The sequence below is a fragment of the Narcine bancroftii genome, unplaced genomic scaffold, assembly GCF_036971445.1.
Source record: "Narcine bancroftii isolate sNarBan1 unplaced genomic scaffold, sNarBan1.hap1 Scaffold_166, whole genome shotgun sequence".
NCBI classification, from domain to species: Eukaryota; Metazoa; Chordata; class Chondrichthyes; order Torpediniformes; family Narcinidae; genus Narcine; species Narcine bancroftii.
This window is the reverse complement of record NW_027211901.1, coordinates 44,844-57,926: the sequence shown is the minus strand read 5'-3', so window position 1 is coordinate 57,926 and position 13,083 is coordinate 44,844. Positions and strand designations below refer to the sequence as shown.

The window sequence follows — 13,083 nt, the reverse complement described above, 5'->3', positions numbered from 1 at the left end:
CACAAACAACCCCCACACTCAAATCCACCCCACACACAAACCCACCACACACACTAACCCACCACACATACATACCATACTCACATCCCCAAACATCAGAGACTTACCCAAATTCCCCACACACACAAACGCCAAAATAGCGCCCATGGTGGAAGTGAGGGCATTGGTGCAGTCGCTGACCCATGGGGAGGTGTGGGTGAGGGCATTGGTGCCATCACTGATGGAGGGAGGGGGGTGGTGCCGTCGCTGATGGAGGGAGGGGGGTTGGTGCCGTCGCTGATGGAGGGAGGGGGGTTGGTGCCTTCACTGATGGAGGGAGGGGGGTTGGTGCCGTCGCTGATGGAGGGAGGGGGATTGGTGCCATCGCTGATGGAGGGAGAGAGGTTGGTGCCATCGCTGATGGAGGGAGGGGGGGTGGTGCCATCGCTGATGGAGGGAGGGAGGTTGGTGCCATCGCTGATGGAAGGAGGGGGTGGTGCCATCGCTGATGGAGGGAGGGAGGTTCGTGCCATCGCTGATGGAGGGAGGGGGCTGGTGCCATCGCTGATGGAGGGAGGGAGGTTGGTGCCATCGCTGATGTGTCAAGGGGTGCAAGATGACGTCATCATTGACAAGTATGGGGATGGAAGCAGCGCTGACAAGCGGGGTGGGGGCGCATGCAATGCTTGCCATGTCCTATATACGTTGGTGCCCCACACAGACACTGACACACACACTCACCCTGCCACACACACCCAATCACACATACACACCCCCACACATGTCATGAGTCATGAGATGAGCGAAAAATTACCTGCATGAAATAAAAGCTGTCATGTCGGAAGAAAGCAGAGAGTCGTAGTGGAAAGAAAGTATTCTGCCTGGAGGTTGGTGCTGCAGGGATCTGTTCTGCGACCCCTAGTCTTTGTGATTTTCATGTCACCTGGATGAAGAGGCGGATGGATAGGTCAGTAAGTTTGCGGATGTCACGGAGGTTGGTTTGGAGGAGTTGTGGATGGAGATGAAGGCTGTTGAAGGTTACAAAATGATGAAGGTGGGTTGCAGAGTTAGGCAGAAAAGTGGTAGATGGATTTCAATCCAGATAAGTGAGAGTTGATGCATTTTGGAAGGACAAACCAGAAGGCTGAGTCCAGAGTTAATGGTCGGTTACTTAAGAGTGTGGATGAACAGAGGAACCTTGGGTTGCAAATCTACACATTTCTCAAGGTTGCCACACAGTTTGATAGGAGAGTGAACAAGGATTATGGTGTGCTGTGATTCCTTCATAGGGGGTTTGAATTCAGGAGTAGAGTGGTCATGTTGCAAATCTATAAATCTTTGGTATGACTCACTTAGAATATTATGTTCAGTTCTGGTCACCTCATTATAGGAAGGAGAGGGGACAGAGGAGATTTACCAGGATGCTGCCTGGATTGGGAAACAATTCTCATGAGGCAAGGTTCGCAGAGCTGGAGTGTAGAAGGATTAGAGGAGACGTGATAGAGGTCTACAAGATCTTCGACATCCTTCCGTGAATTCAGGGACCAGAACACTACGTAATATTCCAAATGCGGCAAACCAAAATTTTATACAGCTGTAACTTGACTCACCAACTTTTACACTCAGTGCCCCAAATCAAGAAATCCAGCAGGCTGGATGTTTCTTTACCATCCTCTCCACCATGTTGTCTCTTTCAGGGAGCAGAGAGCGCTCAGCTCAAAATCCTTCTCTTCATCAATGCTAGAAAAGATATATTGTAGTCTTTCCCATGCATTTGACCTCCCCCCCTCCCAAATCCAGCACCTCACTCAGGGGAGGGAGAGGGGAAGAGGAGGGAGAGGGGAAGGAGATGGAGAGGAAAAGAGAGGGAGGGAGTGTTGTCGAGGAAGGGGGAGGGATATAGTGAGAGGGTGAAGGGAAGAGGAAAAAGAGAGAGTGGGGAAGGAGAGGGAGGGAGAGTTGTCAAGGAAGGCAGTGGGATAGAGGGAGAGAGGGTAAGTGGAAGAGGAGGAGAGGGAAAGGGGAAGAAGAGAGAGGAAGAAATGTCGAGGAAGGGGGGAAGGATACAGGGAGAGTTTGAGGAGAAGGAGAGGAAGTGGAGAAGGAGAGGGAGAGAAAAGGATAGGGAGGGAGAGTTGTAAAGGAAGGGGGAGGAATATAGGGAGAGGGTGAGGGGCATAAGAGAGGGGAAGGAGAGAGAGAAGAACGGAGTGGGAGGTAGAGTTGTCGAGGAAGGGGTGGGTTAGAGGGGAAGAGGAGAGGGAGAGGCAGGGAGAGTTGTCAAAGAAGGGAAGGGATTGGGGGAGTGGGTGTGGGGAAGAGGAGAAGTAGATGGATAGGGGAAGGAGAGGAAGAGGAAAGAAGAGGGAGGGAGAGTTGTCGAGGAAGGGTAAAGAATATAGGGAGAGGGTGAGGGGAAGGAGAAGGGAAAGAGGATGAAGGATAGTTGTCAAGGAATGCAGAGGGTTATAGGGAGATTGTGAGTGGAAGGGAAGGAGAGGGAGGGAGGGAGAGTTATCGAGGAAGGGGAGGGATATAGGGAGAGAGTGGGGGAGGAGAAGAAGATGGAAAGTGGAAGGAATGGGAGAGGGAGGGAGAGTTGTCGAGGAAGGGGAGGGATAGTGTGAGGGTGAGAAGAAAGAGAGGGAGAGAGGAAGGAGATGGAGAGGGAGGGAGACTTGTCGAGGAATGGGGAAGGATATAGGGAAGAGTGTAAGGGTAAGAGGAGAAGGAGAGCGATAAGAGATGGAGAGGGAGAGGAAAGGAGAGAGGGAGAGTTGGTGAGGAAGGGGGAGCGATATAGGCTGAGGGTGAGGGGAAGAGGAGGAGAGGGAAAGGAGAGGGAGAGGAAAGGAGAGTGAGGGAGAGTTTTCGAGGAAGGGGGAGTAATGGGGTGAGGGTGAGGTGGAGAAGGAGAGGGAGAGGGGAAGGAGAGGGAGGGGAAGGAGTGGGAAAGGGAGAGGGAGGGAGAGTTGTTGAGGAAGGGATAAGGATTTTGGGAGAGGGTGAGGGGAAGAGGAGGAGAGGGAGAGGAAAGGAGAGGGAGGGAGAGTTGTCGAGGAAGGGTAAGGAATATAGGGAGAGGGTGAGGAGAAGGAGAAGGAGAAGGGAAAGAGAATGAGGGATAGTTGTCAAGGAAGGCAGAGGGTTATAGGGAGATTGTGAGGGGAAGGGAAGGAGAGGGAGGGAGGGAGAGTTATCGAGGAAGGGGGAGGGATATAGGGAGAGAGTGGGGAGGAGAAGAAGATGGAGAGTGGAAGGAATGGGAGGGAGGGAGAGTTGTCGAGGAAGGGGAGGGATAGTGGGAGGGTGAGAAGAAAGAGAGGGAGAGAGGAAGGAGATGGAGAGGGAGGGAGACTTGTCGAGGAATGGGGAAGGATATAGGGAAGAGTGTGAGGGTAAGAGGAGAGGGAGAGCGATAAGAGATGGAGAGGGAGAGGAAAGGAGAGAGGGAGAGTTGGTGAGGAAGGGGGAGCAATATAGGCTGAGGGTGAGGGGAAGAGGAGGAGAGGGAAAGGAGAGGGAGAGGAAAGGAGAGTGAGGAAGAGTTTTTGAGGAAGGGGGAGTAATGGGGTGAGGTTGAGGTGGAGAAGGAGAGGGAGAGGGGAAGGAGAGGGAGGGGAAGGAGGGGGAAAGGGAGAGGGAGGGAGAGTTGTTGAGGAAGGGATAAGGATTTTGGGAGAGGGTGAGGGGAAGAGGAGGAGAGGGAGAGGAAAGGAGAGGGAGGGAGAGGGTGTGGAGAAGGAGAAGGGAAAGAGAATGAGGGATAGTTGTCAAGGAAGGCAGAGGGTTATAGAGAGATTGTGAGGGGAAGGGAAGGAGAGGGAGGGAGGGAGAGTTATCGAGGAAGGGGGAGGGATATAGGGAGAGAGTGGGGGCAGGAGAAGGAGAGGGAGAGGGGAAGGAGAGGGAGAGGGGAAAGAGGAGGAAAGGGAGGGAAAATTTTCGAGGAGAGGGATTTTGGGAGAGGGTGAGGGGGAGAGGGAGAGGAAAGTAGAGGGAGAGAGAGTTGTCGAGGAAAGGGGAGTGATAGAGGGAGAGGGTGAGGGGAAAAGGAGAGGGAGAGGAAAGGAGAGTTTTTGAGGATGGGGAGGGATATTCGTAGAGAGTGAGAGGTAGAGGGGAAGGAGAGGGAGGGAGAGGGAGGAAGAGTTGTCGACGAAGGGGGAGGGATAGAGGGATAGGGGATTAAAGGGTTTCTATTGTCTCTGAATCTTTACGAAAAAGTGAAGATGATTTTGAGCTGAAGACCATTGGTCGTCTTCGCGTGATCTTCCTCAACTCTGTTCATCTCTTCCCTTGAATGACTTTTGTTTCCGTTGCTTGTAGATTCGTGAAGCGCAGAAGGGAGGACAACAACTTGTGCTGGAAGTCGAGCTGGTAGCAGGACCATAAGGCAGCCACACTTGGAAACACAATCAACATGTTCAGGTATTTCTACATCCAGTCCTGGAGGATCTCAACAAAGTTCAAGCAAGATTTCTGCCAACACCTAAAAATTCGACAACTCCAAAAAAATGTAGTGAACAGATCTGACCTTTGTACACGTCATTCATCACCCACACCAAAGCCTTTAACTCTGCATCAAGGAAACAACTATAGGACACCCCTTCTAGTATTAGATGAACTGAAATGGAAGTACGGATCCTGAGGCTCTTCAACAAAGGCATATTGGCCACAGTCATGGTCAACATGAGTACTTGGGAGCCTTTTTGCATGAAGTGAAGAGTAAACAAGGATCCGTGTCAGGTCACTCGCCTGAGTGCTACTGGTACCATGTAACCCAGTACTACCTGTCACATGGTCGAGTCGTCGGCGACTAAACCGGCTCCCCAACTAGGCTTGCCTGGTGAGGAGGGTGGCTAGACACCCTGCAGGATGAAAAACAAGACCTGTCAAAGGGTGGATGAACCATGGACAGAAAGGTCTGGCAAACCATCATCTGAGAGGGAACAGCAACCTTCAAAGCCAGCAGATGTGCAGAAATAGAAGAAGATGAGAGGAGAGGCCGTACCAACCCAAGCCTGATCTGCCATCTGGAACAACCTGTCCTGAATGCAGAAGAACTTTCAAAGGCAAGATTGAACACAGAAGCCACTTGATAGCAACGAGGAGGAGAACTTTCTGACAGACAGCGCAGAATTCAAACTGAGGTCCAGTCCTGACCACTGGCCATGTAAAGGCATTGCCCTAACCACTACATCAACCGTGACACCCTGTCGGCTCAGAGAAGCCGGCTGGAATCTCGAGCGTCTGGAGGAATCGATGTGTCAGGCAGCAGTGGGGAGGGGTCGGGGATCAGCGGCGGCAGTGGGGAGGACTCGGGGATCAGCGGCAGTTCCTACCACACCCCCACACACACAAACCCTGACGCACACGCCCCACACACACACACACATACACACTCGATTCTTTGAAAGATTTTATTTAATATTCTCAAATTACATAAAGAAAATCAAATACACATAAAATAACTGTAAACTACATCCCCTCCCCCTTACTAATACAATAAAAACCAAAAAAAGAAAAAAATAACCAAAATAAAGAAAAAAAAAACAACCTCTCCTCCCCCAAAACTTTAGAGAAATGTATCAAATATTCCCTGATTGGTCTGCCAACATTACAACATTGATTTAATTTCTATAGCCATGTGTTTCAAATATAAACACCACATATAAATAAAAAAGAGTAATTACTTACATTATATGTTAATTTTTCTAAATATAGACAAGAGTGAAATCCGTTATGCCATCTTTGCAAGTTTATATTCTTCCATGTGACAGCTATACATTTTCTCGCTACTGCTAACCCAAATCTTAACAAAGCCAAATATGGTTTAGGCATTTTGAATCAACAAATGGAACATTAACATAACCCAACAAACATATTTTTGGATCCATTAAATATCCCTTTGAAACAAATCCCTCAAAAATTTTATAATTTCCTCCCAAAAATGCTTAATTTTCTTTCACGACCAAACTGAATGTACAAAAGTAACTTTCTGCTCTCTACATCTAAAACAGAAATCTGTTAAACTGAACCCATATCTCTTCAATTTCTAAGGGGTTGAATATAATTGATGCAAAAAATTCTAATTGACCATAGTATACCTCACATTAATTAACTTGGTAACACCGTCAACACACAGTTTTGACCATTCCTCCCATGTCAAAATAATATTTAATTCTTTCCCATTTGTCTTTTTCCATTTTCTCCTGCAACAACCAATACATATCAGAAATAAAGCCTTTTTCACCTTTATCTGCAATTAATAATTCAAATTTCTTATGACCTGGTAAATTTATTTCCTTCCCACAATTCTTCTTTAAATAATCTCAAAGTTGGTAATAAACAAAGAATTTGATGCAATACCATATCTTTCCTCCAACCTTTTAAATGCACAAAACCTCCCTGCTTCAAAACAATCTATTTCATTCACTAATCCTTTAATTTCCCAATCTTTTAAGTAAGGATTCTATCATGAAAAGGGAATTAATTTATTCTGATATAATGGTGATCTTATCGAAACTATTCCGATAGAATCTAGAATTAAATTGCGATTTTACCAAATATTCATTGTATGTCGAAAAACGGATAATTTAAATTCTTATAACAATAAAGGATTCCATTTATAAATAAAATGATTAATATTATTTTCCAAAATCTGAGCCATCTTTATCTTTGCCCACCTAGAAGATTGTTCATTATCAAATAACCAATTAATAAACTTCATCGGTGCCACCTCATAATAATTATAAAAACAATGTAATTGCAAACCACCCAATTTATAATGCCAAGTCCATTTTTGGAAAGAAACCCTCGATAATTTACCTTTCCATAAGAATAACCCAACTATGCAAGGAATAGATTGAAAAAAGTATTGTACTCGAGCATAAATGTTCATCTTTATGCAATTCACTCTTCGTATTAAGGTCAGTGATAAATCTTTCCACTTATCTAAATCAATTTTAACCTTATTTCATAAAGGTACATAATGCAAAATAAATAATTCATGATCATTTTTATTTACAACTACTCCTAAATATTTAATTTTATTTGACCATCTAAATTTAGTAATTTGTCTACAATCCATAAAATCTTCTTCTGCTATTGGTAAAACCTCACTCTTTTCCCAATTAATCTCATATCCCAATAATTTACCATACTTATTCAACAAGTCCTGTGATAATTTTAGTGAAGTTTTTGGATTAGTTAAATATACAAAAACATCATGTGTAAATAAGCTAATTTTATTTTCATTTTCTCTCACTTTAAGTCCTCTAACACCAAAATCATGTCAAACAGCCTGAGCTAAAGGTTCTGTCACCAAAGCAAGTAAAGCAGGTGAAAGAGGAAAACCCTGTCTTGTAAAACAAGATAAATTAAAAGATTTTAAAATCTCACCATTCGTTATTACCCTTGTCATAAGTTCTGCATATAAAGCCCTAACCCAACCCCTAAAAAATGGAACAAAATTAAATTTTTCCAATACTTTAAACAAAAACTTCCACTCAACTCGATCAAATGCCTTCTCAGCATCCAAAGATATATCCGTTGGTTGATTATCTTGTTTTTAGCATTAATTAATGAAATCAATTTAACTATATTATCTGATGACAATTTAACTATATTGTCTTTGACAAACCCTACCTGATTGTTACGTAAAAAAATTTGGCAAATAATTCACTAACCTATTATCTGAAACTTTTGACACCAATCTATAATCAACATTTAATAATGATATCGGTCTGTAAGGTGACACTTTTAAAGAGTTCCTTTCTTTTTTTAGGTATAACTGTAATCAATGCTTTTGAGAAAGATTCTGGAAATACATCCATTTTAGTTGCTTGTTTCAAAACATCTTTATATAATGGAAATAATAAATCATTAAATTTTTTATAAAACTCCACCTTAAATCCATCCTCTCCAGGAGATTTCCGATCAGGCATCGATTGCAAAGTTTCTCTCAATTCTAATTCAGTAAATAAAATATCTAAATTCTTTACCTCAAATTCATTCAACACTGGCAAATTTAAACTAGATAAAAATAAATCAATTTGATCCATTTTTTTATAACCCTCTGACATATATAAATTTTCATAAAATTTTAAAAATTCATCAGTATTCATTTATGTAATTTCTCCATTCTTCCTAATAGCATTAATTGTCCTTGATACTTGCTCAGTTTTATGTTGCCATGCCAAACCATATGCACTCTTACTCCCAATTGATAATAACATTGTTTAGACTGCAAAATCATTTTCTCATATTTATACGTTTGTAAATTATAATGTAATTTCACTTTAGATAAATTTATCTTTTCATCCTCTGTATATTTTTTTTTAAATTTTTTCTCCAAGCCTTCGATTTCCTTTTCCAAATTTAAACTTACGAATAAATAGTTTTTTTCTCTCTTAGTTGTATAGCTAATAATTTGTCCCCTCAAATATGCTTTTAAAGCATCCCACAAAATAAATTTACTTTGAACTGAATTTTCTTTCATTTGTAAATAAAAAATAATTTGATCTCTCATCTACTAAATAAAATCTGGTCTCTTCAATAACTTTTCATTAAACCTCCAACGATAAGCTGTCTCAGTTAATTCAGTCCCTAAACATTTAATGAAGGATATGAGAATAACCTACTTTTATCTTCTGCAAAATTAAATCTACCTTGTAAATGCACAGAAATCAAAAATACATTTATTCTAGAGAAAGAATTATGCCGAGCTGAATAAAGTGAATAATCTTTCTCAGTTGGGTTTAAATTCCTCCAAATTTCCACTAAATTTAAATCCTCCATCATCTTAAACAGTCTTTTTGCCATTTTAGTTCTTTCAACAATTTTTGGAGATATGTCCAACAAGGGATCCAAACAACAGTTAAAATCTACTCCGACTAACACATTCCCATATGCCTGATTCGAATTTAAAAATGTCCCTGAAATAAATGTCTGATCATCTTCATTTGGTGCATAAACATACATTAAAGTCCAACTTTCAGAAAAAAATCTTCCAGTTAACAATCAGTACTCTTCCAACATTAGCAAAAAAAAAATCCACAGCAAAAAGTTTTTTTTTATTAACTAATATCACCACGCCTCTAGTTTTAGAGTTTAATGTAGACAAAATTACATGTCCTGACCAATCTCTCTTCAACTTCACATGTTCTTTTTCTGTCAAATGAGTCCTTTGCAAAAATACAATATCTACTTTTAGCTTCTTTAAATTTTTATTTTTTCTGCCTTTTTCTCCATTGATTGTAATTCAAAAGATACATTTTTACGTATCAAAATAGCTACATCTTTAGCCTTAGAATTAAATGAAGAATATACATGCCCAACCCAGTTCCTTTTTAATTTCACGCTTTCATTCACATTCAAATGTGTTTCTTGTAAAAAAGCAATATCAATTTTCATTTTCTTAATATACGCCAAGACCCACGTATATTAATCTAACTATTTAATCCTCGAACATTAAAAGTAGCAAACCTCAACTTTGACATATCTACTATTATTACTAAATACCAATAATATCTTTATATAAAAACTCAAATTAATGTATATAGGCCCTCCAATAAAAAAATCACAAATTAAAAACTAAAAAAAATTAAAAATAAAAAAAAATAAAAAAATAAAGAAAAAGGAAAAAAAAAGAAAATCCCCCCCCCCCAAAAAAACTACCAAAAGGTAGTAATCCTCTAAACAAAAATTGGGTGTGGGTCACCCACCAGTGGCTGATGACTAGTAAAGAAAGTCCAAATCTCTCCTTGCCCAGCCAAACAGTCAGTAACATCAAAATATTATAAGAACAAAAGAAAAAATAGAATAAGAAAATTCTTTTTACCCAAAAGACTCCAATCTCGAAAATCCCATTTCAGAAGTTGGACTCTTTCCATTCCTGTTTTTTTCCCATTTTTGCCATTTCTTCCTTTTCCAGAGCTACCAAATTTTTCTTTAGGAGATAATGCTGGACTATGTCTTTGTCCTCTTATATCTGGCCATGAGCCAGCAAAAATCATTGCTTCACAATCAGTTTCAAAAAACCAAAATTGACAGACTCCGTAAAACACCTTCAACACTGCAGGGTAACGAAAAGTAGACTTATAACCTTTATGCCACAAAACTTCTTTAACTGGATTGAATCGATGTCGACCTGATGCATTTCCAACAATGGAGACATTTTCCTGTGTGCTCCCTCCATTGAAATCAAAAGGCTTTCCACTTCTTGGGAACACGCACCTTCTTCCGGGGAATGGGTAATTCCAGCCATCCTTCATTTGGTAGCAATAGATTTTTTTTCAGCCCGCACAGGAAATCTTTGGGGTCTAGGCAATGAAGAAATTGAGCCAGGGGCTGTTTCAGGTCGTCTAGGCCCCAGATCCTCAGCACTTCGAAAATGTATATTCTTATGAACTTGAGGTTTAATCTTTTTACCATTAGTGGCCATAATAATTCCTTGATACTTTAAACTAAAATTTAAAAAGTTTAAACTTGAAAACAAAGGTTTAAAAACAGGTATTTAAAAATCTGGCCAGAGAGGTCGAGATTACATGTCTAGACTCTACGCTATCTTGCCACGATCCCTACTTTTAGCTTCTTAATATAATCTATCACACATTGCCTTTTTATTGGGTGATTTAAACCCTTAACATTAACAATTGTAAAACTTAAATTACTTATTACAACTTTCAGAATGGCACCCAATCTTTCACAATTAACTTAAACAAAAACCCTCAAACAACAACAAAAAACACTTAAATCCCCCCCCCCGAAAAAACTGCAACACACTCGAGACACATAGCCCAGACACATACCCCAACAATCACACACCTCCCACACACACACCCTACACACAACCCCCAACACACATCCCCAGACACACACTCCACACATACAAGGCCCGACTAACACCCCCCACAATCACACACCTCCCACATGCACACCCTACACACACATACACATCCCAGGAACACACCCTCACGCTCATAAACTCCCACACATACACTCTGTGCACACACAAACACACACACATATCCCCCATACACATACTCCCCCACACACAACCTCTGACAGATATACACAAACACCCTCCGACACTCATACACACCTTCCACACCCTCACTCCACAAACACCCAATGCACCCACAGTCCCTCTCCCACACACCACACCTACACATATACCCCAATGCACAACCCAGAAACACCGCCCACATACACCCCTCACACACACCTTCACACATGAGCACCTCCCACACACAACTCACAAAATCAACTCCCAGCCACACATCCCACACATAAACGCACACTCACACTCACCCGATACAACCCCTAGACAGATAAACCTCCCACACACATACCCGTACACACATCCTCTCACACTCAGTCCCCCCCACACACACCCACCCACACCCCATATACCTCTCACACACACCCCCAAACATACACACCTTCACACTTGACCAACTCCCACACACAACCAACACAAAATCAACACCCAGCTACACACACACATACATGCACACTCACACAATACAACCCCTACACAGATAAACCTCCCACACACATACCAGTACACACATCCTCTCACACACACAGTCCCCCCCACACACACCCACCCACACCCCATATCCACATACATACTTCCCATCCCCCCATATGCACCACCACACATACCTTAGAACATACCCTAACATTCATACACTCCCACAAATACATGCACACACAGCCACTCCAAAATATTTACCACACACACACATCCCACCATGCACACAACCCCATACATCTGCCCCAAAAACATGGCCCCAATGCACATCCCTCACTCACCCCCACATACACATCCCACACAATCATAACCCAACAGACTTCCCCACAAATACAATAACATACCCGTCCCACACAAACCCAACACAAACCGCACACACACCCATTCATAGACCTCCACCCATCCCCCAAACACATACCCCACATACACACCCAGCACATGGACGCCCCTCCATATTCACCCCTGCACAGACCCCTGCACTCACATCCACACACTCGCACCCTCCACACTTGCAACCCCTACACTCACACCCCTGCACACACAACCCACACACAAACCCATTCCCAATCATGCCCCCTACACACTCCCTCCCTCGCATGCACTGCCACACATATTTCTCCGCACACACACCCTTCACACCCTTGACACAAACATTGCCAGACAAATCCCACCATGCACACGCACTAATGCGACCCTGCACAAACACCCTCCCACACAAGTCCCTCACACATGCACTCCCACTCACATGGCCCTACACACACATCCCGAACCACATACCCCTATACACACACACCCCATAAATACGCCCACACACACACTCCCTCATACAACCCCCACACACACAAACCCGCAAATCCACGCACCCACACCACCCCACACATATTTCCCCCACACTCATGCGCTCACACACACACATTCCCTCCACGTATATCACACACACACACACACACACCAACCCTCCATATGCAAACCCCACACAAGCCACACATCCCATACCCACACACACACCTTCTATATTCAAATCCCACACACACACAAACCCCACTCATAAACACCACACAAGCACAAAACCCCTAACACAGACAAACTCACACACAAAAACCCCACACAAACACAAACAACCCCCACACTCAAATCCACCCCACACACAAACCCACCACACACACTAACCCACCACACATACATACCATACTCACATCCCCAAACATCAGAGACTTACCCAAATTCCCCACACACACAAACGCCAAAATAGCGCCCATGGTGGAAGTGAGGGCATTGGTGCAGTCGCTGACCCATGGGGAGGTGTGGGTGAGGGCATTGGTGCCATCACTGATGGAGGGAGGGGGGTGGTGCCGTCGCTGATGGAGGGAGGGGGGTTGGTGCCGTCGCTGATGGAGGGAGGGGGGTTGGTGCCTTCACTGATGGAGGGAGGGGGGTTGGTGCCGTCGCTGATGGAGGGAGGGGGATTGGTGCCATCGCTGATGGAGGGAGAGAGGTTGGTGCCATCGCTGATGGAGGGAGGGGGGGTGGTGCCATCGCTGATGGAGGGAGGGAGGTTGGTG

At 43.4% G+C, this 13,083-nt stretch overlaps 1 protein-coding gene across 1 annotated transcript in view; it reads left to right on the top strand.

The window, feature by feature from the left end:
• Positions 1-11,679, top strand: part of LOC138750561 (microtubule-actin cross-linking factor 1-like) — a 48,491-nt gene extending 36,812 nt beyond the window's left edge. Inside the window, exon 9 of the transcript XR_011349386.1 lies at positions 4,309-11,679. The gene's annotated coding sequence lies outside the window, so the exon portion shown is untranslated. The remainder of the gene's footprint in view (positions 1-4,308) is intronic.
• The last annotated feature ends 1,404 nt before the right edge of the window (positions 11,680-13,083 follow it).